We start from the raw sequence: 27,229 nt of genomic DNA, 5'->3' as shown, positions 1-27,229 counted from the left end.
AGATTAGGCTGGTAAAGTACCTATTAGAACATCCAATAGTCAAAGGAAAATGAAATACAAATAGTATAGAGAGAAATAGTCCTATAATAACTACAACCTAAAACTTCTTACCTGGGAATATTGAAGACCCATATTAAAAGGAACCACCAGCTTTCTTATGTTCTCATGTTCTGAGCAAGGAACTGAAATATTAGCTTTTTTTTTTTACATGGCACATTTTGCATTTTTTACCTTCTCCAACACTGAGTTTTTGCATTATTTAACCCAAATTGAACATGTTTCATTATTTATTTGAAACTAAATAGATTTTATTTATGTATTATATTAGTTAAATAAGTGTTCATTCAGTATTGTTGGAATTGTCATTATTACAAATAATAATAATAATAATACACACACACACACACACACACACACACACACAAAATAGTCATATTAATCGGTATCGGCTTTTTTTGGTCCTCCAATAACCGGTATTGAAAAATCATAAATCGGTCGACCTCTAGTGGGTATACAGAAGATATACCAAATAGGGCTAAGACCAAGTCCATATCATGGCAAGAACAGCTTAAATAATCAAAGAGAAACGACAGTCCATCATTACTTTAAGACATGGTCAGTCAATCCTCAAAATTTCTAAAGCGTTGAAAGTTTATTCAAGCACAATTGCAAAAACCATCAAGCGCTATGATGGAACTGGCTCTCACGAGGACCGCCACATGAAAGGACTAGTTACCTCTGCTGCAGAGGTTAAGTTCATTGGAGTTACCAGCCCAAATAAATGCTTCGGCGTTCAAGTAACACACACACACACCTAAACAGAAACTGTTCAGAGGAGACTGCGTGAAATCAGGCCTTCATGAAACAATAGACAAAGAAACACGAGCAATAGACATTAGACCGGAGGAAACTTGTCCTTTGGTCCGATGAGTCCAAATTTGAGATTTTGGGTTCTAACCTTGGGTTCTAACCACCGTATCATTGTGAGATGCAGAGTAGGTGAACGGATGCTCTCCGCATGTGTGGTTCCTACCGTAAAGCATGGAGAAGGAGGTGTTATGGTGTGGGGGTGCTTTGCTGGTGACACGGTCTGTGATTTATTTAGAATTCAAGGCACACATAACCAGCATGGTTATCACAGCATTCTGCAGCGATATGCCATCCCATCTGGTTTGCGCTTAGTGAGACTATAATTTGTTATTCAACAGGACAATGATCCAACACACTTCCAGGCTGTGTAAGGACTATTTGACCAAGGTGGTGAGTGAAGGAGTGCTGCATCAGATGACTTGGTCTCCATAATCACCCAACCTCAACCTAATTGAGATGTTTTTGGACGAGTAGGACCGTAGAGTGAAGGAAAAGCAGCCAACAAGTGCTCAGCATGTGGGAACTCCTTCAAGACTGTTGGAAAAGCATTCCAGTTGAAGCAGGTTGAGAGAATGTCATCAAGGCAAAGAGTGGCAATTTGAACATTTGAATATATGCATATTATTATTAGTATTGGATAGAAAATACTGAGAAGTTTCTAAAACTGTTTGAATGATGTCTGAGTATAACAGAACTCATGGCAGGCGAAAACCTGAGAAAAATCCAACCAGGAAGTGGGACATCTGAGGTTTGTAGTTTTGCAAAGCTTGGCCGACCGAATACACATTGAGATATGGATAAAGTTGCACTTCCTACGGCTTCCACTAGATGTGAACCGTCTTTAGAAACTTGAATGAGGATTCTACTATAAAGGAGGGGCTCATGAGACCCCTTCGAGTCAGTGGTCTGGCAGAGTGCCTTGGTCTCATGACGCGCGCTCCCGACAGAGTTACCTCTCATTCGAGTGCTTTTCTTCAGACAATGGAATTCTCCGGTTCGAACATTATTGATGTTTTATGTTATAAACATCCTAAAGATTGTTTGACATGTTTCTAAAAGGACTGTAACGGAACTTTTTGAGTTTTTGTTTGGACGAAGTGCCTACGTCTCATGAAGATGGATTACTGGGCTGAACACGCTAACAACTGGCTATTTGGACATAAATTATGGACTTTATGGAACTTAGTCATTTATTGTCGAACTGGGATGCCTGGGAGTGCCTTCTGATGAAGATCAAAGGTAAGTGAATGTTTATGGTGTTGTTTCTAACTTTGTTGATTCCAAAATGGCGGATATTCCTCTGGCTGTTTTGGGTACTGAGCGTCGTTCTCAGATTATGCTTTTTCCGTAAATATTTTTAAAAATCTGACACAGCGGTTGCATTAAGGATTCTGTGAATAACCCTTGTATCTTTTATCAATGTTTATTATGAGTATTTCTGCAAATTCAGCAGATGTTTTGGAATCACAAAACTGCACGTAACGCGCCAATGTAAACAGATCTTTGGATATAAATATGCACATTATCGAACAAAACATACATGTAGTGTGTAACATGATGTCCTATGAGTGTCATCTGATGAAGATCATCAAAGGCCCGTGATTAATTTTATCTATATTTCTGCTTTTTGTGACTCCTATCTTTGGCTGGAAAAATGTCTGTGTTTTTTTGACTTGGTTATGACCTAACATAATCATATGTTATCCTTTCGCTGTAAAGCATTTTTTTTTTTAATCGGACACGATGGGTAAATTAACAATTATTAGCATTATGTCCAGCTAGCAGCAGGTAACTTGGTCACGAAAATCAGAAAAGCAATCAAATTAAATCATTTACCTTTGATGAGCTTCGGATGTTTTCCCTCACGAGACTCCCAGTTAGATAGCAAATGTTCTTTTTATCCAAAAATATTATTTTTATCCAAAAATATTATTTTTGTAGGCGAAATAGCTCTGTTTGTTCTTCACGTTTGGCTGAGAAATCGACCGGAAATTGCGGTCACGACAACGCTGAAAAATATTCCAAATTAGCTCCATAATAGCGACAGAAACATGGCAAACGTTGTTTATAATCAAACCTCAAGGTGTTTTTCAAATATCTATTCGATAATCTATCCACCGGGACAATTGGTTTTTCAGTAGGCTATTTTACGCAAGAATCACTCAGAGCCATCAGGTGACCACTTACACAATGTAGCCGCTTACGCTTATTCTTCAACATAAAGGCGTAAAGCTACGTCACAATGCTGTAGACACCTTGGGGAATACGTAGAAAAAGTCATTTGGTTGATAGCCCATTCACTGCTCAATAGGCACGCATCGGAACGCAGAGCTTTCAAAACATGAGTCACTTCCAGATTGGATTTTTCTCAGGCTTTCGCCTGCAATATCAATTCTGTTACACTCAGACAATATTTTTACAGTGTTGGAAACTTGTGTTTATCCTAAGCTGTCAATTATATGCATATTCTAGCACCTTGTCCTGACAAAAACATCCCGTTTACTTTGGGAACGTTATTTTTTCAAAAATGAAAATACTGCCCCCTAGTTACAAGAAGTTAATGTGTAATAAGTTACATATTTCAACAAAAGATTTTGAATTTCGCACACTACCTTTTCAGCGGAATGTTGTCGAGGGGTTCTGCTAGCGGAACTCCTGCCCTAGAAAGGTTAACACTTTTTTGGATACTAAATGATTCCATGTGTGTGTTATTTCATAGTGTTGATGTCTTCACTATTATTCTACAACTTAGAAAATAGAAAAACCCTTGAATGAGTAGGTGAGTCCAAACTTTTGACTGGTACTGCATGTTATTTTTACGTTAGAAGACTCTTTGGTATACGTATTTAGTGTTGCTCCAAATGGTCCGAAAAAATGTAATGTAATCTAACAGCAACTGTTTGGCACACATAATACTCATGCAGTCCTTGCTCCTATGTCCACCTTTATCTTAATCTCTAATAGCTTCCACTACTAAGTCAAATATCTTCCACAGATCTGACTTCCCCTTTCCCTCCTTAGCAACCAGTAAACATTTGCCCGTTTCAAGTTCTTCACTTCTTCCACATCTATTTAGCTGTCGACATTACTGTGTTGAGAGTTTGTTAAAACCAATTTATTGATGTGATTATTTTTATTTATTTTTATTTTACCTTTATTTAACCAGGTAGGCAAGTTGAGAACAAGTTCTCATTTACAATTGCGACCTGGCCAAGATAAAGCAAAGCAGTTCGACAGATAAAACGACACAGAGTTACACATGGAGTAAAAACAAACATACAGTCAATAATGCAGTATAAACAAGTCTATATACAATGTGAGCAAATGAGGTGAGAAGGGAGGTAAAGGCAAAAAAAAGGCCATGATGGCAAAGTAAATACAATATAGCAAGTAAAATACTGGAATGGTAGTTTTGCAATGGAAGAATGTGCAAAGTAGAAATAAAAAAATAATGGGGTGCAAAGGAGCAAAATAAATAAATAAATACAAATTAAATACAGTTGGGAAAGAGGTAGTTGTTTGGGCTAAATTATAGGTGGGCTATGTACAGGTGCAGTAATCTGTGAGCTGCTCTGACAGTTGGTGCTTAAAGCTAGTGAGGGAGATAAGTGTTTCCAGTTTCAGAGATTTTTGTAGTTCGTTCCAGTCATTGGCAGCAGAGAACTGGAAGGAGAGGCGGCCAAAGAAAGAATTGGTAGGCTATAGGTCAGGCCCAATTGGTCACATGAATACAATGCTTACATGTTTCACATAAAGAGAGCAAGGGTTGAGGGATTTTTTTTTAATAAACAAATTAGGGATTGCGGTAACAGGTCCATTCAAGAAGAAACAAGAAAAACTAAACGGATGAAATTCTGTTGCAGCTTCAGCACAGACAGCAGCCTTCTCGCTGCAGTATGGAGAAGAGTGAGACAACGTGGGCCAGTCACACAGGGAAACGCTATAAAATGTTAACACAGTGTAATCATTGGGTGTACAGTGTAGGGCTGTCCCAGACAACAAAAAAATCTTAGCTGACCGAAAGTAGTCTGTTCTTTCGACCAGTCAATTCTGCCATTACTCTCCTGAAGTAGCTGGTAAGGGGCTACACAAGGAGTCCAGCCCGAACCTTGTGCTAGCAAGCTTGCAACATCGTATAAAATATTCTGGGCAGCGTTTCCCATGCAAGTGAGCTCGGAAGAGACACAGCTGTAGGCTGTTTGCGTAAGAAAAATAAGTGCTTGACTTGGGCAGGAGATCACCGCAACGAAGTACAGACAACTCAAATGTTCTACTGCTTGAGCTCCTGTTCCTCTTATAGAATATTAACTCAAAAGTATTGTGGAGCTCCTGCAACTAAATAAACAGTACCAGCACCCAAAATGAGTACTGGAACCTATTTCAGTCCAAGTCAAGCACTGATAAGAAGTAATCAGGTAGGCCCATTTTATGATGTTTCCACTGGATCCGAGCATGATATTTTTCCCTTTCACGCCGAGTGGTTATCGAAAGGGAGAGCGCTGTAAAGATTTTTTAAATACACTGAGGAACTAATTGTCATTCTCAATGGGTGTAAAAACAAGACTTTTTTTGCTTGCTATTTGAGGTGAAGAAAATATTACTTTGAGACGCTCCACAGCTCATTAGTGGTGGTGCGTTAAGCCAATCAGAAATACTAAGGGCACATTTATATGCCTACATTTGCGCACAGGGCAGATAGCCTATAGGCCTTCTTCTAAGCGTAGTCAGGTGAGCGTCCTTACTCAAAATTGAATGTTGCCCTGGCTTGACGTAGATTCAAGTGAATACTTTTGGAACGCTGAGCCATTTACTGCCTGCACCAGATGGCGAGTGGTTTCTTTTGATAATGAAGCAACGGACTAGTCATATTGTTTTGAACCTAGAAGACCTACAGACTGGAGTCGGCAAGAAGGAGTCGTTTTACTCTTAGCTAGCTAAATAATGAACTGCAATTATCATAAACCATTATCTAACTAGCTACAGTAGCGAAATATCTGTCAGATGTTAAGTAAGCAGGATCGTGGCATTTCAGAAACAATGCATGTTGGTTAGCTAGATCACACTAGCTAGCTAGTAAATCGGAGGAGAAGCCTACTTCTATTAAGCAATAGATTCAATACTTCTAGAATTAATATGGCTATCATTTAGCTGGCTAGGCTAATCACCCTACTTGAAGCAGTTGGCCTGCAAAATCAGCTTGACCTCAATCATAGGCTGCAAAAAAATGTTTTTAGACAGGCAGGATGTATGACTGTCAGCAGGAATATGGAGCACTCCATGTCAGTAAGTCATGATGTTATGTTTTCCTTAAGATTGCATTTGACCATTTTAAGAGCTAATACTACTCTCATAAGAAGTGGAGAAGCCCTATGCACCATACAACAATCTACAGTCATGGCCAAAAGTCAAGAATGACATACATTTTCACAAAGTGTGCTGCTTCAGTTTGTATGGTGGCAATTTGCATATACTTCAGAATGTTATGAAGAGTGATCAGATGAATTGCAATTAATTGCAAAGTCCCTCTTTGCCATGCAAATGAACTGAATCCCCCAAACACATTTTCACTGCATTTCAGCCCTGCCACAAAAGAACCAGCTGACATCATGTCAGTGATTCTCTCGTTAACCTTTTGCGTGTAGAGGGCAGTATTTTCGTTTTTGGCACAAAAAAAAAACCCATTTGAAACTGCCTATTTCTCAGCCGCAGAAACTATAATAAGCATATAATTGTCAGATTAGGATAGAAAACACTCTAAAGTACCAAAAAAAAAACTGTCAAAATATTGTCTGTGAGTATTACAGAACTGATATTGCAGGTGAAAACCTTATTTTGAAACCTCTGTTCCTTTGCATGCCTATCCTCCATTTAAAGGTATATCAACCAGATTCCCTTTTCTATGGCTTCCCTACGGTGTCAAAAGGCCTTAGACAGTTTCAGGCTTTTATTTTGAAAAATGAGCGAGAAAGATCACATTGCGTAAGTGGATAGGTGGGGGCTCTCAAAGTGAGTTTTGCGCAACAGAGTAAAGCAGCCATTGTTTGACATGTTTCTGTGGACATTATGGATATTATTTGGAAATTTCGTCTGCGTTGTCGTGACCGCTCTTTCCTGTGGATTTCTGAACATAACGCGACAAACTGAGGTATTTGTATATAAAAATTATCTTTATGGAACAAAAGGAACATTTGTTGTGTAACTGGGAGTCTCGTGAGTGAAAACATCCGAAGATCAAAGGTAAACGATTAATTTGCTTTTCTGATTTGTGACCTAGCTACTATGCTTAGTGTACATAATATTTTGTTATGCTATCGATAAACTTATAGCGAAAGCTGTAAGCGTTTGTGTAAAGCATCATTTCAAAATCTGAGACGATAGGTGGATTAACAAAAGGCAAAGCTGTGTTTTGCAATATTGCAGGTGTGATTTCATGAATATATATTTTTTTGTAATATTATTTGACTGTGGCGCTATGCTATTCAGCAGTTGCTGATGACAATTATCCCGCTTAAGGGATGGGTAGCGTCAAGAAGTTAACACAGGTGTGAGTGTTGACGAGGACAAGGCTGGAGATCACTCTGTCATGCTGATTGAGTTTGAATAACAGACTGGAAGCTTCAAAAGGAGGGTGGTTTAATCATTGTTCTTCCTCTGTCAACCATGGTTACCTACAAGGAAAAACGTGCCGTCATCATTGCTTTGCACAAAAAGGGCTTCACAGACAAGGATATTGCTGCCAGTAAGATTAAAATGGTTGCACCTAAATCATCGGATCATCAATAACTTCAAGGAGAGTGGTTCAATTGTTGTGAAGAAGGCTTCAGGGCACCCAAGAAAGTCTAGCAAGCACCAGGACCGTTTCCTAAAGTTGATTCAGCTGCGGGATCGGGGCACCACCAGTACAAAGCTTGCTCAGGAATGGCAGCAGGCAGGTGTGAGTGCATCTGTACACACAGTGAGGCGAAGACTTTGAGGATGGCCTGGTGTCAAGAAGGGCAGCAAAGAACCAACTTCTCTCCAGGAAAAACATCAGGGACAGACTGATATTCTACAAAAGGTACAGGGATTGGACTGCTGAGGAATGGGGTAAAGTAATTTTCTCTGATGAATCCCCTGTCCGATTGTTTGGGGCATCCGGAAAAAAGCCTGTCCGGAGAAGACAAGGTGAGAGCTAGCATCAGTCCTGTGTCATGCCAACAGTAAAGCATCCGGAGACCATTCATGTGTGGGGTTGCTTCTCAGCCAAGGGAGTGGGCTCACTCACAATTTTGCCTAAGAACACAGCCATGAATAAATAATGGTACCAACACATCCTCCGAGAGAAACTTCTCCCAACCACCCAGGAACAGTTTGGTGACGAACAATGCCTTTTCCAGCATGATGGAGCACCTAGCCATAAGGCAAAAGTGATAACTAAGTGGCTCGGGGAACAAAACCTCAATATTTTGGGTCCATGGCCAGGAAACTCCCCAGACCTTAATCCCATTGAGAACTTGTGGTCAATCCTCAAGAGGTAGGTGGACAAACAAAAATAATAACTGATTAAAACACTATTTTGCAAAGGTCTACAGTAGCCTCAACAGCACTCTGTAGGTTAGCACCATGGTGTAGTCGCCAGAGGACATCTAGCTTCTGTCCTCCTCTGGGTACATTGACTTCAATAGAAAACCTACAGTGGTTCCTCCTTTAAAAGTTGTGTCATGCTGTGGCACACCCTGCGTGTTGCTGCAGCATTCTGTGGCACGTCATTTAATTCTCAGCCATTTCTTCTGTTACTGCAAGTTATTGCTAGTTTGACCACCAGAGGGCATCTTTGAGAGGCATTTGACAGTATTCCGTATTAGCATTACCAGAGAATTTAAAACCTTTTTTTGTCATAACATAGTATATTGGAGTTTGTAAATCCAGACCGTTTCGCTCTCGGAGCGCACACTGAACGCTCATGCCGAGAAGTAGGGTTGATTTGAGTGTTCTTGCCTTACAATGGCAGTCAAGCACCCAAGCTAACGGTGTCTATCTACTTCCAGACACAACAGAGACCACTCTGACCATTTTACTCACCCCAGCAGAGCTGGTAAGGCAGTTTTTGTGTTAACCAGAGCATTGGTGACTGTAGATGTGCTGCTGGAAACAATTTAATTACGCTTTTTTCCTGACGATTACTGACACCGGCCATATTCAACGGGTGTTGAGCACTCGTAAAGTAATTATTCTGGGCTCTGGTACACTCAGACGAGAGTGCTCTGAAATCCGTGTAGATAGTAGGCTGGACACAATTTAAGAACTTTTTCTGATAAACTAGTTCATTGCATCCGCCGTGGAGCCCACTTTCATAATGTGACCATATTTCCCAGCTGCTTGCCATCATTTTGAAGTAATCGTGAAAAAGCAGGCCTTATTTTAGGGCATTTTTCACCCTGCCAGCTCCTATTAGTTCAATTGAGCATCGTGGCGCCAACTCGCCTTCCGAACGTTCTATTCCCAGCGTATTGTTCAATGTCACAATGCCTGCTTCGCTATTGCTGGCAATGAGACCTGCTCATATTTTTGTTTACATTTGAACTATAAAACAATATTGGAACTCTGCAGTCTTCCCATTGTTTCCTATGGGGGAAATATAGGCACGTCTGTCTATTTGGCCAAATATCTCGCAATGTGTATATTTAGATTTTTTCCAAGTCAGGTGTAACCGGTGTGAAATGGCTAGCTAGTTAGCGGATGCGCGCTAATAGCGTTTCAATCGGTGATGTCATTCGCTCTGAGACATTGAAGTAGTTGTCCCCCATGCTCTTGCAAGGGTCGCGGTAGGGGTGAGGAGAGGGACGGAAGTTAAACTGTTACACGGGCACCATTTTAAAATCAGGATAATCTCCTCTTTGTAATTGTGTATGTCTGGGCAGCGAGCTCGTTTGTCATCGATCGCTAGACCAGAAAGTCAGAAGTTTCTATTTTTCCCCTACTTTTTCATTACGCAGTTTTGTCCAATGAACAGATTGTAGTGGTAAAATAAAAAAGGGATATAAGCATCACTCCAGTCGAAACAGGCTCAGCGAACGTTCGATTTCATTAATTTGCTATGGGTTCGCGCTAGTGTTCCAGTTTAGCCAACGTTCTTAAGCCTTTTTTCAGCCTTGGGTGAATTTTGACTCGTTCTATTATCCAGCCTATAAATAGCCAGAGCGACTATACGAAAGCACCCGAATGTCCATTGAGAAAGCACAACGACTATACCATTTAGCTAAGCTAAGAATGACGAGAATAATCAAGTCAATAAACGTTGGGTAGTTAAATAGTCTATAGTTAATATACTGGCATGTTTGATGTATAACTACTAACAATAGGTAGCTAGCTAACATACCGGTACATACTGCTGTAATGATATTGTGTGGTTCGTAAGGACAGCGTAACTAACAAATTGTCAGCCAACATAAAGTGTAAGGTAACTTATTTGAAAAGTAATTACTTTATTACATTGAGAAGCAAGCTACCTCTTGGTTGTTAGGGCAAATCTGGTCTGTGATAAAAAAATTAAATAACATTCCCCACACCTAGCTCGGCTATTAGACTATTCTTTAGTAAAGGTTGAATAGTCTATTGTTCAGCTATTAGCCCTCCTAATAGTGTAACAAATGCAACAAATTGCTGTTCTCTCATTCCTTTCCCTCTTCCACGCGTCATCATTCTACTCCTGAGTGGCTCGCTTGTGAGCGTGCTGGCAGCATCTTCGGTTGTGCGTCAAGAATTCTGCATGTTTGTATGAAGGTGTGGTTATTCACAGGCAAATTGTTATATGCTATGGAGGTACATTTGTGTCTTTTAGTCGAGAGCAAAACCTTCATTTTCAATTTGAAAATAATTGATCGAAGATGGCATCTCAGGTAAGCAGCACTGGGCTGTATTAACACATCCTAAAAATGACATCTGCTGCTTTAAAATGAACGGTTATATCTCAGTTATTGAAATACAGACAGATGTAGTAGTCCGAGTTAATGATCCAAGGTCAGTTTTGCATTTCACCTCCTGATTTAAGATGACTGACCGTGTTAGAATTTTAAAAAACAAGGCTTAAATCATGCTCTCTCATCTGCAGGTATGTTTTGATGTGAGAGAGGAAGCCAGTCCCGTCATCGCCACCTCACCCGCTCTTAAGATAATCTTTGGGCCAACTGGGGGCCCAAGGCTGGTTAGGAAATACAGCAATTGTGATGAACAGAGAATATTAGGGTAGCACTGTAATTCATGAATCATATGCTGTCTGCGCTGTCCTTTCCTCTATCCCTTTCGGTCTTCTACACCTCGTCTTTCTTCCTCGTTTAATAACGCACACCATATGTGCATTGAAGTACAGATTGAACTTGTATTTATAATATTACAATTATAATTATAATGCATTTATAACACCTGGATAATGAACTTTTCAATAAAGCATTTCACATTGGTTGAAATTAAGTATCACATTGAAATACTATCCTGTGTCCTCAGATTAATGCAGATGAAGGGAGTTAGATATGCGTAGTTAGTTGTTTTCTGTATATATGAATTACAAATCAATCATGTTTCTAGTCTATTGCATAGTTACAATGTGTAATCATTGATGTCCCAGGAGCGGTAAACACCGTTGAAGTGTATAATTGTAATACATTCATGCAGACACAGCATTCAAATAATGAAATAATAATAATGACTGAAAAATAATGTCTGAGATTCATACCTGAACCGCACCTTTAGTTGCCAAGGAACAGTACATGATCAGTGAATATATTCAATGTACAGGCTAAAATGTAGGAATCTCATGCGTGGTAATAACTACAGTACATGTGTAAATAGGATATTATCTTCTACTCTATCCATATGCTGCATTAATGCCATTCAGAATTGAAGTTGATACAACAACTATGATAGCTGAGGTTCATAGATTGGTATGAATATTAGTTCAGAACCTAATGTTTTAGGGTCCATACACAGATCGGCTACATACTGTAGCTAGCTACACATCCATATGCATAGTTATTTTTATCCTCCACTACACAATAAGCAAGTAAATAGTTAGCTAGCTATGTTACTTCAGCTGCATTGCAAGGCAAACTTACACAATTGAATCCTACAGACGAAGAACCATATATGTGACATAAAAAAATAAAAAAGAGAGATGTACATGAAAAATCATTATTGGACACCCTTTTTCTATAGTGAACCGGTTTCACAAGCTTTCCACTCGCTAATTAACAATAATTTTACATTTAAAGATTGGCTCTCGTGGAATAACCGTTTATGTGCACCACTCAGAATGGACGGACAAGCGCACAACCTTTCTGTTGCTGATGAAAATCACAGAAATGTGGGAAAGAAATGTAAAACTAAACTAAAAGAATGGAAAGACAGGCAAAGGAAGATCTTACGGGATACGGGAAAACCCTATACAAATAGTAAGGGTCAAGAAAAAAACTGGGAAAAGCTGTCCAAAAGAGGTATGTGGAAGAACCGTATATCAAACAATCAAGCAAGCTAGCTATAGAGTACAGTAACTAACATGTATGTTCTGGGTTGTCTAATTTGTAACTAAAGAGAAAACATATTAGCTAAAGTTCGTTGGCTACTAACTCATACATTATCGTTACAAATGTTATTGCTAGATTATAGAAGAAACATAGCTAGCTACTTTTTCTCCATCCACCGGATGATTCGACATGGCTACAGTAGCTAGCTAGTTACACTGTATCCTGCAGGGAAGAGCGTGTTCCACGACGTGTAGAAAGGATTGTGGAAAATTGACTGATGAGCACAAGCTGCATCTATTCAACAGTTTCAACACTGTCCCATACGAGAAACAACAAGCGTTGATTCTCTCTGGCTTAGAACAGGTTAGAAATAAGACAAAATGCCAATTATTATAAAAGCTATATTGAACACTTGCATAGTTTAACTTTGACAGTAATGATACGTACATTAACGTTAATTCTAAAAGTGCAGTTTTACACAATGGTGCAATACAAACTCATTCTGAAAGTACTTAAAACATCATATCAGGTGTTAAAAAAGGACATCTTACAAGAGGTCATGCAAAATGTCACATATACGGTTCTTCCACAAACTGAAATCATCACTGGAGATATACCACATTCTAAAAATTAAAACGGCAATAAAAAAAAAGTAATTTATTGTTGTTGGAAGATATGGGTATGGTGAATTATTTGACAACCATAAAACACCTAATGTGGTACACACAATTAATAATATAAAAATAACTGATTATCTTAAAATGGAAAAATTGTCACATATATGGTTCTTCGTCTGTAGAATTCAATTTGCAGGAAATGCCTTAGCTAGCTAGATTCTTTACATCCACTGATTCACAAGACGACAGCCTGGTTTGCTGGTTCTCGCAAGAGTCCCTAAAACATTAAAACACTCATTAAAAATTGATTCTCCTAACACTAGCTAGAAGGCTTATGTTAGCTAGTAAGATTACTTGCTAAAATAGTGATTTTCGTAAATTAACTTTATGACAAAAAAAATATGCACAAGCGTTTGTCTCTACATTAACTAACATATTCCTCTCAATTGTACATTTTTTGCTTGACTCTGTATGACAAAACAACTTACATCTGGTTCCACTGTAATCTTTTGTCAGCCATCTTTGTTGAAGAACGCCACAAGGCAAGGGTGGCTTGCGTCAAAATTTGTCATTGGAACCACTCGATATGATTGGTCATAAAAACCTTGGGACCCAAATGCATAATGAGTACTCTAACTCCCCCTTGTGGTGGTCTGGAGCTATGAAGCTGTGACGCTGGGTACCTCTAAGACCCGCAGTGCAAGCTCACAACTTTTAAAGGAGGAACCACTGTAGGAGGCTCATGCTTCTCACCCCCTTGTCATAATTACTGTATAAGTCAATGAAACGTCCGGAGAACGTCCAACTGATCAGCGCTCTTGCAGCATGAACTGACTTTTTGTCCACACAAAAAACTAAAACTACAGCTAGCTACCACTGCAGTGTATCAAATGTGGCGAATAGTTGACTCAAAGATATATCAATAGATGAACAGTTTAACAAATTCATTTCTACCAAAATGAATGAAAGGCAAGAGAGAAAGTGCCATTTTTTTTTACTTTCAGGTACTTAGCTAGCAAATACAGCTAGCTAGTTTAGCCTACTGAAACACCCTGCTAAAACAGAGGGATGGCTATGGCTAGCTAGGTGGCTATGACTATCCACCACAACACTGGAACACTTCCAAGTCAAGGTAAGCTTTTGATATTACCAATTTATTGCCACCGGGGCCCGCCAGTGTAACCGCTTATTGATTGTACACCAACGTTACTGCATGAACGTAGTGGGTTTACTAACGTGTTAGTTCCATTTAGTGATGAGTCATTCGAACGGGTCGGCTCTGAGAGCCGGCTCTTGTAGGTGAACGTTGGGAGCCGGCTCGTATATCAGAAGAGCTGAATCTATTTCTAAAAATATTTTTTTAAATTAAGATATGAACAATCAAAGATATCAATGAATAAAATTTATTTTAAGAACTATATATATATATATATATATATATATATAGGCCTAAATGCTCAAGCGCACACAACAGCCTCACCTGTTGTTCCTGTCAATCACGAAGTGTTAACCAATGAACCAAAGATGTGTGAGGGAGGGCCGAGCCAACTCACTCACACACACACTTAGCATCCGAGGAGAGAGAGGAAGGACAGCTGTGAAAACAACAGCTGGGAAATGAGTCAGAAGCACTGTAGCATTTGGATGCATTTTAATAATGTAGAGTATAATATAATAATGTTAGAGCACAGCGTAGAATTTGCCAAAACAAAATTTCATAAAGCCAGTTCTACGCACAACCTACACCGGCATATGCGAAATGTGCACCCAACTGTGAAGCTAGCTGTAGCGGAGCTTCGAGAAACTAGCGGGCCCGCTAGTGATAGTGGTGGAGCCAGCGTATCCACTCTGTCAAGTAGGCCTACTCCGCGATGCACAGCAACGCAGTCTTCTATGGACCAGTTTATGCTAAGGAGTATGTCTGTAGCAAAACAAGGCCAAATTGATATTGCATTGGCTAAAATGATTGCTTCGATTTCCAGCCATTTTCGATCGGAGGACAGAGGTTTTAGACAGTTTGCCTTACCACTGACTGCTGGACATCAAGGGTAACCACATCTTACATGTCGGTTACATGTCACTTCACTGAAGATTTGATGTCCAGCTGTCGTCAGGACTGCTTTGAGTTCAGCGACAGACACCGCAGAGGAACTGTTGAGAATGGCTAGAGAATTGCAAGTAGATGGAAAAGTGGTCTGACAATGCAGCCAACATAAAAATATTTTAAAATGTTGGTTAATTGGACCCATCATCTATGTCCAGCCCACACAATCAACCTAAGAGATGCTCTGAAGGTGATGAAGCCCACTGTGGACAAAGTGAAAGCAGCTGTGGAATACTGCCTGAACTGAGGCCTAAACAAGACTGTACTACAATGCGGAATTCAACATTTTATATGTTGAAGCGGTTTCTTGAGTCAAAGGAAGCCATCATCTCTACCCTGGCCATTGTCAATGCACCTGTTGATGCGCTGACCCAAGAGGAATGGGAGGTGGTGGTGGTGTGCAGAGTCCTGGAACCCTTTGAGCAGGTCACTGTGGAGATCAGTGGAGAGAGGTACAGTAAGCAGTTTTACATACATCATTATTAAATCCAGTAGTATATATATGTATATGAGCTGTATATGAGAATGTAGTATCAGTAGACAAAAAACAAATACGTTACTGTTCTCTCTTTTCAGCTATGTGACAGCCTCAAAAATGACACTCCTGTGTAAGGGTCTGCGGCGAATCACAGCCAGCCGCCAGAGAGAAGCAAATGTAACCATAGGACATGTGACAGAGTTGATGGACACCCTGTTTATCAATGGACAGAAAGTTCCACAGAATGTAATATAATCACGTGCTATCAGAAACCGCTGCACTTGAACCCAGGCTGTTTGACGAGAGAGCAACTAAGGATGCAGCATGAAGGAATCCCTCAGGAGATGCCATAATGGAGGTCCAATCTTATTTGGAGGAGCCCCCTCCAAAGATCTGCAGATCCTCTGAGCTGGTGGAAGAACAAGGGCTCTGTCTACCCACGGCTTACGAAAGTCATGACAGGGAGACTCTGCATAGTGGCCACATCTGTTCCCTCTGAGAGGGTCTTCTCGAAAACAGGACAAATAATTACTGAGAGAAGAAATCGCATCAGCCCCTTGAAAGTGAGGCAGCTTGCATTTCTGAATACTAATCTCTCAAAAGCAAAATATGGTCAGCATCGTTGTGTGCTGCTGGTTATAACATGGCAAAGAAGAGAGAAAAGAGGGACCAGTTTAATGTTTTAAGTGGGATGCTGCAGTTTTGCACATTGTTATTTATTTTTCTTTGATATGGTGCAATATTCTATTATGCTGTTCAGATTCTATTCGTTTTAAATGGTTAGATAAATATGCACTTTGTTTATATTACATGCAAATGTTTAATAGCATTATTTTTCATAACAAACCAATGCATTTTTAAATACATTATGGTTAAGGTAGAGTATGATCTTATTTAATAATTTAATTAGAAATGTTTTAACCTGAGCCTCCCAGGTGGCGCAGTGGTTAAGGGCGCTGTACTGCAGAGACTCTGGGTTCGCGCCCAGGCTCTGTCGTAACCGGCCGCGACCGGGAGGTCCGTGGGGCGACGCACAATTGGCCTAGCGTCGTCCGGGTTAGGGAGGGTTTGGCCGGTAGGGATATTCTTGTCTCATCGCACACCAGCGGCTCTTGTGGCAGGCCGGGCGCAGTGCACGCTAACCAAGGTTGGTTAGGTTGTGCACGGGGTTTCCTCCGACACATGGTGCGGCTGGCTTCCGGGTTGGATGCGGCTTGTTTGGGTTGTGTATCGGAGGACGCACGACTTTCAACCTTAGTCTCTCCCGAGCCCGTACAGGAGTTGTAGCGATGAGACAAGATAGTAGCTACTAACAATTGGATACCACGAAATTACAGAGAAAAAGGGGTAAAAAAATAAACTAAAATGTAACAAATAAGTTGATTGCATTTAACCACTGCGCCACCCGTTAGGTTCAATGTAGCGAACACCTGCCTTATGTGTTTGCATCTTCCCCATACACCATAATGTCACCAAGTCAACATATACAGCAACTCCAGGGTAGACAGCCAGGATGGTGGACATGATTGTCTGGAGGAAGAAAATGTGCCAGCTCAACCCAAACAGGATAATAATGCACCGAACAATGTAGACTGAACAAAAATATAAAAAATTAACATGTAAAGTGTTGGTCCCATGTTTCATAAGCAGGAATAAAAGATCCCTGAAATGTTACATAAGCAAAACGATTTTCTCCAATTTTGTGCACAAATGTATTTACATCCCTGTTAGTGAACATTTCTCCTTTTCCAAGAATCCATCCACCTGACAAGTTCGGCATATGAAGAAACGTATTAATCAGCATGATTACACAGGTGCACCTTATACTGGGGACAATAAAAGGCCACTCCAAAATGTGCAGCTGTGTCACAACACAATGACAAAGCTGTTGCAAGATAAAGAAATTAATATTCAACACCATTAGCCACCTCCAATATAATTTTTTATAATTTTGTAGAACGTCCAACCGTATTCACAACCGCAGACCATGTGTATGGAGTTGTGTGGGCGAGCAGTTTGCTGATGTAAACATTATGAACAGAGAGCCCCATGGTAGTGGTGGGTATATGGTATGGGCAGGCTTAAGCTACAGACAATGAACACAATTGCATTTTATCGATGGCAATTTGAATGCACAGAGATACCGTGACCAGACAGAAACTAAAACAGGAAGCACCCGTGCTCAGGTCTGTTCCAACGCAGGTCCAACCAATTCCTCGCTTCAAGATGGCTTCGGTCACGGGACTGGGATATGTTTCCGCATAGGGTCGGACAATAACATTAATGAATACGCTGATTCGGTGAGAGAGTTCATTATCAAGTACATCGGTTATGTTGTACACACAGCGTCTTAAAAACATTCCCCAACCAGAAACAGTGGATTGATGGCAGCATTCGCGCAAAACTGAAAGTGCGAACCACTGCTTTTAAATCAGGGCAAGGTGACCGGAAACATGACCGATAACAAACAGTGTAGCTATTCCCTCCACAAGGCAATCAAACAAGCTATGCGTCAATATAGAGACAAAGTAGTCGCAATTCAACGGCTCAGACACGAGAGGTATGTGGCAGGGTCTACAGTCAATCACGATGTCTTGCTCCCAGACAAACTAAACAACTTCTTTGCTCGCTTTGAGGACAACACAGTGCCACTGACACGGCCCACTACCTAAACCTGCGGGCTCTCGTTCACTGCAGCCAACGTGAGTAAAACATGTAAACGTGTTAACCCTCGCAAGGCTGCCGACCCAGACGGCATCCCCAGACCATGCGCAGACCAGCTGGCTGGTGTGTTTACGGACATATTCAATCAGTCCTTATCGCAGTGTACTGTTCCCACATGCTTCAAGAGGTCACCCATTGATCCTGTTTAAGAATTTAGCCTTCAGTGATGCCAGAGCGATTGATGAGGCTCTTCAAAGAATAACCTCAGCAGCAGGGAGGGACAGCTCCAGTAGTCAGTAGTTCCCAAGAAAGCGAAGGAAACTGAGCTAAATGACTATCACCCCGAAGCACTCACTTCCGTCATCATGAAGTGCTTTGAGAGACTAGTCAAGGACCATATCACCTCCACCCTACCTGACACCCTAGACCCACTCCAATTTGCTTACCGCCCCAATAGGTCCAGGTCAGTTCCTGGATAGGAGACCAGATGCTACTGGAAGTGGTGTTGGAGGGCCAGTAGGAGGCACTCTTTCCTCTGGTCTAAAAAAATATCCCAATGCACCAGGGCAGTGACACTTTCAGATGGGACGTTACATGGGTGTCCTGACTGAGGTCATTAAAGATCCCATGGCACTTATCGTAAGAGTAGGGGCGTTAACCCCGGTGTCCTGGCTAAATTCCCAAGCTGTCCTTCATACCATCATGGTCACCTAATCATCCCCAGCTTACAATTGGCTCATTCATCCCCCTCCTCTCCCCTGTAACTATTTCCCAGGTCGTTGCTGCAAATGAGAATGTGTTCAGTCAATTTACCTGGTAAAATAACAGATAAATTAAATAAAACTCGTTAACTACACATGGTTGATGATATTAATAGAGATTATCTAGCGTGTCCTGCGTTGCATATAATCCGACTGAGCGTTGTTAGGCAGAAGCAGGCACGTATTCATTCAAACAGCACTTTCGTGCGTTTTGCCAGCAGCTTCAAGCATTGCGTCAAGCATTGCGCTGTTTATGACTTCAAGCCTATCAACTCCCGAGATGAGGCTGGTGAAACAGAAGTGAAATGGCTAGCTAGTTAGCGCGTGCCAACTAGAGGGACGGAAGCTATACTGTTACACTGGCAATACTAAAGTGCCTATAAGAACATCCAATAGTCAAAGGTTAATGAAATACAAATGAGAGGGAAATAGTCCTATAATTCCTATAATAACTACAACCTAAAACTTCTTACCTGGGAATATTGAAGATTCATGTTAAAAGGAACCACCAGCTTTCATATGTTCTCATGTTCTGAGCAAGGAACTGAAACGTTAGCTTCCTTACATAGCACATATTGCACTTTTACTTTCTTCTCCAACACTTTGTTTATACATTATTTAAACCAAATTGAACAGGTTTCATTATTTACTTTGGCTAAATTGATTTTATTGATAGATATATATATATATATATATATAAATACATTATTTTGTATTTTATTAAAATCGGCCAATTAATTGGGATCGGCTTTGAAAAATCATAATCGGTCGACCTCTAGTACAGGTGCATCAAAGCGGGGACCGGGAGACTGAAAAACAGCTTCCATCTCAAGGCCATCAGACTGTTAAACAGCCATCACTAACATTGAGTGGCTGCTGCCAACATACTGACTCATCTCTAGCCACTTTAATCATTTAAAAAAGTATGTAACAAATGTATCACTAGCCACTTTAAACAATGTTTACATAACCTACATTTCTCATTTCATATGTATATACTGTACTCTATACAATCTACTGCATCTTGCCTATGCCGTTCAGCCATCACTCATTCATATATTTTTATGTACATATTCTTATTCATTCCTTTACAATTGTGTGTATAAGGTATTTATTGTGAAATTGTTAGGTTAGATTACATGTTAGATATTACTGCATGGTTGGAGCTAGAAGCACAAGCATTTTGCTACACTCACATTAACATCTGCTAACCATGTGTATGTGACAAATAACATTTGATTTGAGAGAATCACTGACATGATGTAAGCTGGTCCATCTGTGGCAGGGCTGAAATACAGTGGAAATGTTTTTTGGGGATTCAGTTCATTTGCATGGCATAGAGGGACTTTGCAATTAATTGCAATTCATCTGATCACTTTTCATAACATTCTGGAGTATATGCAAATTGCCATCATACAAACTGAGGCAGCAGACTGTGAAAATTAATATTTGTGTCATTCTCAAAACTTGTGGCCACGACTGTACATATTCTTATTCATTCCTTTACTCTTGTGTATGAGGTAGTTTTTGTGACATTGTTAGATAACTTGTTAGATATTACTGCATGGTCGGAACTAGAAGCACAAGCATTTCACTACACTCGCATTAACATCTGCTAATCATGTGTATGTGACCAATAAAATTTGATTTGAGCTCCTGAGGCCCATTGTCAACTGCCACCATCACTTCATGTTTCAGCATGATAATGCATGGCCCCATGTCGCAAGGATCTGTACACTGTCCCAGTTATTCCATGTCCTGCATACTCACCAGATATGTCACCCATTGAGCATGTTTGGGATGCTCTGGGTCGGCGTGTACGACAGCGTGTTCCAGTTCCCGCCAATATCCAGCAATTTCACACAGCCATTGAAGAGGAGTAGGGACAACATTCCACAATCAACAGCATGAACAACTATGTGAAGGAAATGTGTCGCGCTGCATGAAGCAAATGGTGGTCACACCAGATACTGACTGGTTTTCTGATCCACGCCCCTACCTTTATTCCCAATCATGTGAAATCCATAGATTAGGGCATAATTAATTAATTTCAGTTGACTGATTTCCTTATATGAACTAACTCCGTAAAATCATTTTTGCGTTTATATTGTTGATCCTTAAAGAGGCTTGTGACTTAGAATACTTGGTGTTGCCATGCCAAGCAGTCTGCAGGCCTTTTTAAACATACACTGCTCAAAAAAATAAAAGGGAACACTAAAATAACACATCCTAGATCTGAATGAATGATATATTCTTATTAAATACTTTTTTCTTTACATAGTTGAATGTGCTGACAACAAAATCACACAAAAGTTATCAATGGAAATCAAATTTATCAACCCGTGGAGGTCTGGACTTGGAGTCACACTCAAAATTAAAGTGGAAAACCACACTACAGGCTGATCCAACTTTGATGTAATGTCCTTAAAACAAGTCAAAATGAGGCTCAGTAGTGTGTGTGGCCTCCACGTGCCTGTATGACCTCCCTACAACGCCTGGGCATGCTCCTGATGAGGTGGCGGATGGTCTCCTGAGGGATCTCCTCCCAGACCTGGACTAAAGCATCCGCCAACTCCTGGACAGTCTGTGGTGCAACTGGTGCAGTCTGTTGGTGGATGGAGCGAGACATGATGTCCCAGATGTGCTCAATTGGATTCAGGTCTGGGGGAACGGGCGGGCCAGTCCATAGCATCAATGCCTTCCTCCTTGCACAAAGGCGGAGGTAGCGGTCCTGCTGCTGGGTTGTTGCCCTCCTACGGCCTCCTCCACGTCTCCTGATGTATTGGCCTTTCTCCTGGTAGCGCCTCCATGCTCTGGACACTACGCTGACAGACACAGCAAACCTTCTTGCCACAGCTCGCATTGATGTGCCATCCTGGATGAGCTGCACTACCTGAGCCACTTGTGTGGGTTGTAGACTCCGTCTCATGCTACCACTAGAGTGAAAGCACCGCCAGCATTCAAAAGTGACCAAAACATCAGCCAGGAAGCATAGGAACTGAGAAGTGGTCTGTGGTCCCCACCTGCAGAACAACTCCTTTTTTGGGGGTGTCTTGCTAATTGCCTATAATTTCCACCTGTTGTCTATTCCATTTGCACAACAGCATGTGACATTTATTGTCAATCAGTGTTGCTTCCTAAGTGGACAGTTTGATTTCACAGAAGTGTGATTGACTTGGAGTTACATTGTGTTGTTTAAGTGTTCCCTTTATTTTTTTGAGCAGTGTATATCCAGACAAAGGATTTAAGTGTATATAGTGGGCATATTGGATTTCTAACATAGTTAAGTACACACTAATAGCCATGAGTACAGGTCATAAGTACAGTACACAATCCCCCCACCCCATTTACAATGTGTACATATACAGGTGATTAAACCACCATTTAATGGCAATATGGCAGCCATACCGGATTTTGGATTTGGATTCAAATCTAGGGGGTTCCCCTAACGTAAATGCAAGTAGGGGCTAAACATATAACGCAAGTTACAGTTTTCAGTGTGAGCAAACTTGCCATAGACCTGATTACAATAGCCACAACGTCAAAAAAACATGTGTAACTATGCATTTCTGTCAGGCAGGACCATACAGCACTGAATGAGAGCATATTTGACTTGTCTGTTGAACAGCTACCAAAAAGTGAAGTTTACATTCATCATAAATATTAATAATTGATATTTCAGACTAGTGTATGTGTCTACAGGTCTATATTTCCAAGAAGCATTAAGAGATCCCAATTTTGTTTGTTTGTGTATGTAGGGCAAAAAATGTACTCGTATTCCACATTTTAGAAATATCAGATTCTCGTTTAAATGAGTCCCTCCTGTCAGGCATTCTTCTTCACGGTTTGACTTTGTATTTATTAGGGATTCTCATTAGCTGCTGCCAAGGCAAAATTCCAAAATGTTTAGTAAGACCATTCAACACAATCACAATGTATCCATTTGAATGTGCCTGTACCTTTGTGTGCGACTCTTCACATTACCTGTTGTTCCATAAGGTGTATTTTTACCCGTTTTTAAAAAATCTGATTTTACTGCTTGCATCAGTTACCTGATGTATAGAGTTCAATGTAGTCATGGTTCTATGTAGTACTATGCACCTCCCCTAGTCTGTTCTGGACTTGGGGACTGTGAAGAGACCTCTGGTGGCATGTCTTGTGGGGTATACATGGGTGTCAATAACTCTTACAAAAACAACTAGTGATGAAGTCAATCTCTTCCACTTTGAGCCATGAGAGATTGACATGCATGTCATTAACGTTAGCTCTCCATGTACTTTTAAGAGCAAGCGGTGCTACCCTGTTCTGAGCCAACTGCTATTGTCTTAAGTCCCTCTTGACCACACTACTGAACAGTAGTCAAAACTCAGGCCTGTAGGACCTGCCTTGTTGATAGTGATGTTAAGGCAGAGCAGCACTTTATTATGGACAGACTTCTCCCCATCTTAGCTACTGTTGTATCAATATGTTTTGACTATGACTATACAATCCAGGGTTACTCCAAGCAGTTTAGTCACCTCAACTTGCTCAATTTCCACATTATTCATTACGAGATGTAGTTGCGGTTTAGTGAATGATTTGTCCCAAATACAATGCTTTTAGTTTTGGAAATATTTAGGACTAACTCCTTGCTACCCATTCCCGAAACTAACTGCAGCTCTTTGTTAATTGTTGCAGTCATTTCAGTTGCGGTAGTAGCTGATGTGTACAGTGTTTAGTCATCTGCATACAGAAACACTGGCTTTTCTCAAAACATGTCTTTAGTAAAGATTGAAAAAGGTAAGGGGCCTAAACAGCTAATATTTATAAAAATTACCACTTTTACTATAAAATATTTCTATGCAACCATCCATTTCATATATGGGAGACCTTATATGGAAAAACATGGTCGTGCTTTGTTATACCTCGGGTAGGAGAATCTACAAAACTAAACCCCTTCGAGGATTGTCCATTAGCCTATATCCCGAAGCTAACAGCTTGATATTTTGTAGGCAACATTCGGAATAAATGTTGTTTTTTAAAATGCGTTCATGAACATGAAAGTTATGATTTCAACAATAAAATAATGAATTGTCTCCAGACCTCGCATTTCATGAGGTTTTCTTCAAAGCGAAAAAAACAAAGACAGGTGCTTAAGATCAAACGATTTGGCCGAATCAGAGCCAGCAAATCTGAGGCCATATTACTTTACCAAATGAGATAGCGATGCATTGACAACATACTGGCATGACACCAAGCTCAGGGTCATCGATATTATTAAACGGTGCATTTATCGATCCGGTCAAATCATAAATAGTAGGCTATATAGGAATGCAAACAGGCACCTCTCGATACTGGGTTACACACGACATAACCTGCGATAATGTTCCATTCAATGATTTACAGCTGCTCCAAATGATTTATCCAGTTAAAACAAAAATGTAAAATATGTTCTCTGATATCACAGTTAACAATTTAGCTAGCTAAGAAATACCATCGTCGACTTGGTGTTATTATTTACGGTCACGCGATAGCTAATGTCAATAACAATTGTCGAGTTCGATTCTGTGTGGCCCACTTCAAAAGGTTGTATCGACTTCTGTTCACAGATAATATCTACAAAACGTTAGCTTGTTTACATTATTAGAAACAGACAGTTAAACTTCAACCTTACCTGTTTAGATAGTGTCCGACTGTTACACCAAATAATCAACAACAACAACAAAAATCAGCGTCAAAAGAGGGTTGAGTCAGATCCGTAATAAACTTTATCCGCTCTTCTCAGGACGGACTCTGCAGTTTGGTCGCAAGGAAGGAAGCTCGTGCACGGGCACAATTCGATTATCCGATCACGTTGCGTAGTCTGGACTTACGAAATGACAGTGAAATAGGTGGCTAGCCATTAAGCAACTACACACTCGCTAACTAACGGTGTATTCTCTCTCAACGCGACATTCAGCAACGATTGTTCCCGGATAAAGTTGATCTCCTACCCTCTTCTATCGCCATCTTTACCCGCGGGGTACACTGGGTAATCCTTAGGAATCCCCACGTACTGAGCGTCCTGACGTTCAAAATAGGCTATTAAGGGAAAGGACTGACAGGTGGATTTTTTTTTTACAACTTAATTGCACTAGCTGCAGCACTTTATAGCCTAGTGCATGGGGTTCCCAACCTAGGGGGCGCCAACGTTTCGTGGGGGGAACCTTCCTTGATCAAATAACAAATAAAAAATTATTACAGTACCAGTCAAAGGTTTGGACACACCTACTCATTCAAGGGTTTTTCTTTATTTGTATTATTTTATACGTTGTAGAATAATAGTGAAGACATCAACACTATGTAATAACACATATGGAATCATGTAGTAACCACCCAGCTAGCACAGTGGATCTGGGCCGATTCCGGCTGAGATTCGGGGCACTCCGCTGAGAGTCAGACTCGTCCAACGTCATGTGGCCCGAGTCTGGGCCGCATTCAGCAGTATTACTTATGGCTAGGATGCGGGGATTGAGCTTGGGTCGATTCCGGTGTGAGGTATCTGGCCCAAATGTATTAGTTGATGCTCGGCCCAATTCTGTTGAGAGTTATCTGGCCCACATGTATTACTTGGGGCTCGGGCCGATTGGGGCTACTCTGGCAGATGATTACACGGGCTGCTTTATATAATTAACATTTAATAATTTATTTTTCCATATTTTCTCATTGTTTCTGTGATCAACAAAATACAATTAACATTTCAATGACAATCTTTAAGAGTCCTGTGTAGTATTTTTGTGGATGGGTATAATTTGCATGTATAACATTTATAATAGCAATATTTAAAATGACTAAATCGGGTAATTTTGTATACATTTATTTACATTTGCATCGGGCCGCTTCTGGGGGGATTCTGGTAAGATGTAGGCAAAATCGGCTGAGTTTCGGTAGACGGAAACGGCCGGATGTACTTGGGCTGATTCTGGGCAGTCATTCATTCTGATTCCTGGAAGAGGGCCGCTTCTGGGCCGATGCCTCGTTGCTAGCTGGGCAAAAAAGTGTTATTCATTGTAGAATAATAGTGAAGACATCAACACTATGAAATAACATTTGTTATGAATGTGCTAGCTGGGTGGTTACTACATGATTACATGTGTTATTTCATAGTGTTGATGTCTTCACTATTATTCTACAATGTAGAAAATTCCAAAAATAAAGAAAAACCCTTGAATGAGTAGGTGTGTCCAAACTTTTGACTGGTACTCTCTCTCTCTATATATATATTACCGATCTAAAACAACGCATTCATCCGCAATGCTTTAGGTTAGTCAAGCCAGATCAAGATGCGACTCTGATTCACATGGGGATATATACTGTATGATATATATGACATTCAAAAGCTGTGCTACAACCTTCTAAAGTCAAGGAGGGAAAGAATTTGATCTATTCACTTTTTGTAAAATAAAATATGTATAATTAAATCGAGAGTTCATATAAATTATTATAATTAAACATTTTTGGTAGCGGAATAACATTTGGGGATATAATTCATTTTCCTTATCCATTATAATTATTATTATTATTATTAAATACCCGACCTAAAATATGTCAAGAGTCTTGTTTAAACTACCTAAAATTGCAGGAAATTAGCTTCAAAACAAACAAAAACATCCTAAGTCCCTCAAATGAAACATAATCAAGCTGGTGGTGCATTCGAGGCTCCTCAATACATTTTCCCTGGCATGGTGTTATGGTACTAGATACAATATTAGTAAAGGTGCTATCTTTGATATCAATTGAAGTGCATTCATTAAAATGGTAGGCTAAAATGTTTAAATGTTAAATGTTTACATTAAAGTGCCCAATAGTCTACTTCATGATGTAAAATAAATGAGGGCGGCCCAACATCTGCCAGAAGATACTGACCCTACCATGTTGGTCATTTACACTGAGCTACACTTGATGTCGGAATGCAATAATGGTTACATTAAGACACAGTGGAGCCGGCGCCAGAAATGGAAAACGTACCTCAATGCAGGTATGGGATAACAAACCTTTACTCCAAATTTGACCTTTAGCCACACACTGATACATGTATCGAGAAGATTGAAATACTGCAAGTTTTCCCGGACCACTGCCCTGTCCTCATGTTAACTAGCAGTAGCCACCGCAGCCATTTTGGAATGGCAGTGTCAGCCAATTAGCTTCTTTGTTGTTCAACACAATGTGCCATTCTATAATGGCTGCTGTGGCTACTGCTAGCTAGCATGAGGAGGAAA

The 27,229-nt window shown here is 40.4% G+C and overlaps 1 protein-coding gene across 2 annotated transcripts in view; it reads right to left on the bottom strand.

Moving 5' to 3' along the window:
- LOC109898836 (tight junction-associated protein 1-like) overlaps positions 1-25,025 on the bottom strand; it is a 131,009-nt gene extending 105,984 nt beyond the window's left edge. For both annotated transcript variants that reach the window (XM_031835825.1, XM_031835824.1), the window contains exon 1: positions 24,646-25,025. The gene's annotated coding sequence lies outside the window, so the exon portion shown is untranslated. The remainder of the gene's footprint in view (positions 1-24,645) is intronic.
- Between the last annotated feature and the right edge of the window lie 2,204 nt (positions 25,026-27,229).

The sequence above is a fragment of the Oncorhynchus kisutch genome, linkage group LG11 (assembly GCF_002021735.2).
Source record: "Oncorhynchus kisutch isolate 150728-3 linkage group LG11, Okis_V2, whole genome shotgun sequence".
NCBI lineage: Eukaryota > Metazoa > Chordata > Actinopteri > Salmoniformes > Salmonidae > Oncorhynchus > Oncorhynchus kisutch.
Note: the sequence above shows the minus strand (reverse complement) of the source record. Positions and strands in the feature narration are given on the sequence as shown.